Source organism: Alligator sinensis, unplaced genomic scaffold, assembly GCF_000455745.1.
Source record: "Alligator sinensis unplaced genomic scaffold, ASM45574v1 scaffold1045_1, whole genome shotgun sequence".
Classification (NCBI taxonomy): Eukaryota; Metazoa; Chordata; order Crocodylia; family Alligatoridae; genus Alligator; species Alligator sinensis.
This window is the reverse complement of record NW_005843147.1, coordinates 181014-187764: the sequence shown is the minus strand read 5'-3', so window position 1 is coordinate 187764 and position 6751 is coordinate 181014. Positions and strand designations below refer to the sequence as shown.

The 6751-nt window shown below is 51.5% G+C and overlaps 1 non-coding gene across 1 annotated transcript; it reads right to left on the bottom strand.

Annotated features, from left to right (window-relative positions):
• Positions 1 to 427: 427 nt before the first annotated feature.
• Positions 428 to 499, bottom strand: TRNAL-CAG. Its single transcript has one exon. It is a non-coding gene; the product is annotated as a tRNA-Leu (tRNA).
• Positions 500 to 6751: the final 6252 nt, after the last annotated feature.

The window sequence follows — 6751 nt, the reverse complement described above, 5'->3', positions numbered from 1 at the left end:
GATCTCTCGCACCTAAAGCAAGAACCATACTCCTAGACCAATGAGCCAAACACAACTTGAACTTGTTCAGGATATGAACCCGAGACCTCTTGCACCCAAAAAGAGAATCATACCCCTAGACCAATGATCCACCCAAAACTTGGGCTTATCCAGGACCTGTCACACCCAAACCGAGAATCATCCCCCTAGACCAACGAGCCAAACACAACTTGAGCTCATTCAGGATATGAACCCGAGACCTCTTGCACCCAAAAAGAGAATCATACCCCTAGACCAATGATCCACCCAAAACTTGGGCTTATCCGGGACCTGTTACACCCAAAGCGAGAATCATACCCCTAGACCAATGAGCCATGCAAAACCTGGGCTTTGAGGTGGGGACCTGTCACAGCCAAGGTGAGAATCATACCCCTAGACCAAAGAGCTCGGGCTCGTCCAGGATTTGAACCCGGGATCTCTCACACCTGAAGCAAGAATCATACCCCTAGACCAACGAGCCAAACACAACTTGAACTTGTCCAGGCTATGAACCCGAGACCTCTTGCACCCAAAAAGAGAATCATACCCCTAGACCAATGATCCACCCAAAACTTGGGCTTATCCAGGACCTGTCACACCCAAAGCAAGAATAATACCCATGGACCAATGAGCCAGCCAGAACATGGGCTTCTCTGGGACCACTCACACCAAAAGTGAGAATCATACCCCTAGACCAACAAGCTACCCAAAACTTGCTTTCACCTGGGATTTGAACCTGGGACCTGTCTGACCCAAAGTCAGAAACATACCCCTATATGAGCTAGCCATCCAGAACAAAGGGCCCATGTGGGATTTGAATCCCAGGCCACTAGCACCCAATGTGAGAACTGTACCCCTATGCCAGCGGTAGGCAATGTTTTTTGGCCGGAGTGCTGAAAAACACCATAATGCCTACCTTGGAAGGTGCCGGAGTACTGGCATGGCAGAAAAACAAAATGAAGGCAAGGGGTACATGGCAGGATGCCCTGCTTATGCCCCTTTGTCCCCCACCGAAAGCCCCTGCCCCCAGGCCTATTGCCCCTTGCCCCCCACCCAAAGCCCTTGTCCCCCAGCCTGGGCTCTGTGGCTGCCAGTAGCTACCCCGGCTCTGGTACCTGCGGCCAGCAAAGGAGCCCGGGCTGCTTCCAGCAGGGCTTGCAGCATCCCAGCTGCCTGCAGCCTGGGATCCCGGCTGGCAACAGCTCCTCAGAACCGGGGCCAGCTGCAGCTGGGAGGCTCCAAACAGCTGTGCCGGTCTGCGTCATCAGCTCTGCACCGGCGTGTGCATGCATGCTTCATAGCGGACAGTAGGGGAGGGGCCTGAGGCAGCACAGCCCTGGTCTGTCCCCCACTCCTGGCGCAGCTGTTTATAGCCAGCCCAGGCTCAGGGAAGCTACAGCAAGAACACACAATTACACAAGAACACGCTTAGTCTAATTATCTATCAAATCCTAAGTACAACAACAAAAATACGAGGGCTGAACTTTATTATAAAGGACGGGGGAATTTTATTCAGTTCGGCTCCAGCTGTTGGACTGGAGACAACTGCACCTCAGACAGTGACTTCTGATTTTCTTCGGACACCCACCGAGAAGAAGAAGAACCTCAGTACCCAGAGGGGAATGGGGTAACGCTTACCAAACAGAACAGAGGGCTACTACTTTGCGTGAAAGACACACCCGGAGGGAAAAGCCTAGGGAGTCAACCCTTCCTGCTCTGGTGGCAGACAGAAGATCTCTCACAGTGGCAGTGCCCAATACCGGGAACCTCCACGGTCCACACAGTTAACCAGCCACTCAGTCTCTCCATCTCTCTATCTCCTTTCTGTATGCAAGCACCCTGACTTCTTTCCCTCTTGCAGTCCCACCTCAGTTCAGCCACATACATGCACCCTGCACACCAAGCTCAGATGCTCCCAGTCCCACACACAGTTTCTGTCAATCAAGAGCCCTTTATAGGGGTAGTGCACCTAGCACTCCAGGGCTCTGCACATGGCACATGGGTGTGCGCACAGCACTGTATCCCAGGGTCTCTTGAGGGTGGGTCAGATAAAAGTTATCTGTTGACCTACTTACCATAAACTAAATGAGCCAAGCCCCAATTTCCACCATTACACAACAAGCCACCCAAAACTTGGGCTTGTCTGGGATTTGAACACAGGACCTCGCACATGTGAAGTAAGAGTCATACCCCTAGACAAGCAAGCTCCCCGAAAACTAGGCATGTCTGGGATTTGAAAACCATAGCTGTCACACCCAAAGCTAGAATCATACCCCTAGAGTAACGAGCCACCCAGAAGTCCAATTCATTTGGGATTTGAGCCCGGAAACTCTCGCACACAAAGCGAGAATCATACCCCTACAGCAACAAGCTGCCCAAAGTTTGGGCTCATTTGATATTGAACTGGGGACCTCTCACACCCAAAGTGAGAACCAAAAGCCCAGACCAGCAAACCACCCAAAACACAAACTTGTCCGGGATTTGAACCCAGGACCTCTTGCACACAAAATGAGAACCCTTTTCTTAGAGGAGCAAGCCATCCAAAACGCAGCCTTATTTAGGATGGGAACCCAAGACCTCTTATAGCTAAAGCAAACATCATACCACCTGACCAACAAGCTACCTGAAATATGGGCTCAGCTGGGTTTCCAACCAGGGGCCTTTCACACCCCATGTGAGCATCATACGTGTAGAGTAACGAGCCACCCAAAGCTTAGGGCTTGCCCGGGATTTGAAACAGGAACCTCTCACACCCAAAGCCCAAATCATAAGCCTAGACCAGCACAAACCTTGGGCTCGTCTGGGATTTGAACCCAGGACCTCTCACAACTAAAGGGCTCGCCTGAAATTTGAAGCCCGGAATTATCTCACCCAATGCAAGAATCACCCCTAGACCAGCCCGCCCCACCGAAAAAAAGCTCATGTAGGATTTGAACCCAGGACGACTCACACCCAGCATGAGACTTGTACCCCTACACTGACGAGCTACACAAAACTTGGGCTTTTCCAGGATTTGAACCTGGGACCTCTTACACCCAGAGCAAAAACCATACCCCAAGACTAACAAGCCACCTGAAATAGAGGCTTTGCCTAGATCTGAGGCTGGGACCGGTCTCACCCAAAGCAAGACTCATATGCCTAGACTAATGATCCACCCAAAGCTTGGGATTTGAACCTGGGGGCCTCTCACACCCAAAATGAGAATCATACCCTTAGGCCAACTAGCCACAAAAAGCTTAGATTTCCCTGGGATTTGAACACAGGACCTCTCACACCCAATGTGAGAATGAAACTCAAAGACTAGCAAGCCACCCAAAATGCAGGCTTCTCCAGATTTTGAGGCTGGGACCTACCTCACTGAAACCAGGAATCATATGCCTAGTCCAACAAGCCACCCAAACATCGGGCTCATTTGGGATTTGAACCCAGGCTGTCTTACACCTCAAGCAAGAATCATACCCATAGAGCTGGCATGTGTGTGTCTTCTAGCCTCTTGCTGCTTCTCCATGTGTTTAATGTAGGCCTCTATGCTCCTGGTCTGTAGCTTGGGCACTTGAAATAGAATCACTGTCTGATCACATTTTGGGCATCTGCCAAACTGCAATAATGAGCAGCAGGAGCTGATCCCGAAGCATGAATGACACATGTTGGAAAGTTCCTGACAATGCTGTAATGTCTCATGCGGAAAAAAAAAAGCGGCGCTGCCTTTAAAAACAAGCCCAAAACAAGCCTAAGCCATTTCAAAACCAAAACAACCCCGCAACCCGATGGGAGGCTATGGGGATTTTGAGATGGCTATCTGCAGGCTGCTCCAGCTCCAGACCACACTGTTATTGCTGCAAGATCCCAACCCAGCTGTGGCACGTGTCCCTGCCGGGGCTGGCCACCATGGAAACCCCAGCCTTGCACTATCACAGCAGGGCTGCTGCTGGGGCCTCCATGGAAATTGGCCCCAGCCATGTGGGCTGCTGGGAAATGGAGTATGGCAGCTGGCCAGGTCTGTCAGTTTGCCCACTCCTGAACTATAGCTTTTTTGAAGTCACCTATTACAAAAAAGCCCAAAATAAGTGACCTCCAAATAAAACAAGCCCCCAAAAATCGCAACCAGTGAGTCTCTCACAAAAATAAAGTGACTTAAAAATAATTTTAAAAAGACTGATTCCACTTATTATAAGCAGACTCGGTAACTTTGGTCCCTGTAACAACTTGCAGGTTCCCCAGGGCTGGAGCACAAGCTGCAGTGGGGATGACTGGGAGGGCGATGCCAGGAAGCTCCATGTGGGATGACTGGGAAGGCAATGCCAGGAAGCTCCATGTGCTCAGAGACATGTAGTCCCCAGGCTCCAGTGCTGGCAGGCAGAGAAGCAGCACACAGGACAGGGGAAGAGCTATGGGCCAGTTGCCTGGGCTCTGGGAGACAAAAGCATCCGGTGTCCCTGTGCTGCAATGACCCCAAAAGAAATGAAGCCAGAAACATGCAGTAGGGGAGGACACTGATATTTTTGATATGGAAATGCAGGTCTCTGGCTGGGGAGACTGAGCCTCAGGGCAGTTTCTGCTAATCACCTCTTCCGTTTCTCCAGTTCCCTCAGCTCTGGGTCCATGGCAGCAGGCAAGAGCAGCCAACTCCAACAACACTGCCCGGAAGGCTGCAGACCATGCCCATGGCATCCAGGGTCTGTCCCCCCTCTTCCTCCCCACAATGCTTGTCAAGGGGAAGGAGCCAAAGTTTGGGTCCCAGGAACAGCAAACAGGCGAGTGTGGCATGACCTGAGGATTTCCAGTTACGTGCCTATGGTCTGCTTGTTGTATTGATGGGGAAACCAAGGCACAGGTTTCCTTGTGTCTGTGGGAATGTGTCCTGGGGGGCCACTTGCTGTGCTCCGTGATGGATCTCCCTTCATTCCCTTCCACGTCCCAGGGAACCTCCAGCTGTGAATAGAAAAGGAGCTGCAGAAAGAGTAGTATTTTTGGGAGTGGGAGTTGGAGCTGGGAGGAGGAGTGGCTTCTACACCAGAGACAGAGGCTCAGGTAAGAGGAGGAGGGAGATGAAGGGCTTGTACTCAGGCCCATATGGTCATTGCTTAGACAGGGAGGGGCTCGCAGGACCAGTGATTTAAACAACTGTTTAAACCATTCATACCTGCAAACCTTCCCACCACTACAGAATTGGGACTCGTGGGACTCGTGGAATGGGCAGCTGGCAGATACGGACAAGTCCCTTGTTCAACTCCAGGGCATCCACAAGCTGGGGGTACCGCAGGGGAACGTGGAGCCCTGGTGCATGCCTCTGTCCTCTGGAGTGATGCATGCATCTGTGGGCTAGCTGAGAGGTGGCTTTTGGAGCTGTTGGGGTATGGGTGTTGGATGTGCACGCACACACTGGCATGAGCCTGTACTCTTGGAGTTGATGCCCCCATGAAATGGTGCAAATATTAGGGCTGTGGGAAATACCATTTCTTTTCAGCTTCTGTTTTGATGGGACAGTGTTTTGTTTCAAGTTTCATTTTGTTTCGAAGCACTGTTCCACAAGGGCAATGTGTAGGGGGTGCATGCAGGTGCATGTGCACCCCCTGAATGTGGCAGTGCACCCCCTGCAAAAAGACAGTGCTGGCAGCATCTGCAGGTGGTCAGCAATCCCTGATGGCACCACTGCCGACGGTGCCTGCGGGTGGTCGCCAACCCCTGGTTGGTGCTCGCCACCCTTCCCCCCTCACTGCTGCCAACAGCGCTGGTAGCACCTGTGAGAGCTCCCTGCTCACCGCTGCTGTGCTCCCACCACCACACTCCTGCTGTCGCCAGTGCAGCTGTGCCCCCACCCCCAGCCGCCGGGGGCATGCGCCATTCGTTTCTTTTTGTCAAAACTATTTTGCTGTTTCGCCCATAGGCTATAATGAGGAATCACAAAACTGCCTATAACTGTCATTTCTTGCCTGACTCAAATGAAAACAGCAGGGAGGGTGGCCCCTGCTTAGGCCACAAAGCCTATCAAGTTTCAAGGAGATAGGTGCGGGGGTTTTGGGGGAAACTGCACCTCAAGCTGCGAACAAGCAACACTTGTGACGTTGACTGTGTGTGTGTTAAGGCGCAGCTGTTTTTCTATCCCCCCCACCGCCTCCAAGAGCACTGGGATTGGGAGGGACCTCAAAAGAATCAGTCACTGGCCAGCTACACAGTCAATATCCGAGCAGTCCTTCCCCCTGCTCCCTATCCCTCCCCTTAGTTTCTGGTTCTCTTTAGGGAAGCCGAGCTTCGAAACTCAAAACATTTAGAAAGTTGTGGGGGCAGTGAGGGGCACCAGCAGTGCTAGGGGGGGCTGCAAGGGGCTTTTAATTGTAATAACATTTTGGGGGGTTTATCAGAGAATTTGTGACTTTTTAATCAGAGAAAACTGACCTAGCAAGTTCAGCAGAGCTTCTCAGATTGGCCTGGCTTTCCACCTGCACACAGCCCAATGTGACTCTAATTTTGTGCTGGGGAGGATTTTCCCATTTATGTCCTGTTTGTTCACTTTGACTCCCTAATGAGTTTGTCTTTAGAAGACAGTAACAGGGATTGTGTCTTTGATGTGTAGTTGGCAGCAGATGTTTACAAGGCTTATATTTAATCAATCGTATAACCTGCGAATCCAACATCCCAGGGACGTGCTAGCCTGCACTTCCTGCCAAGGCTCTCGGGGCCGGATCTTTAATAATGATGTCATTCCAACTCAGCAGCATGTCCCTTCATGTGT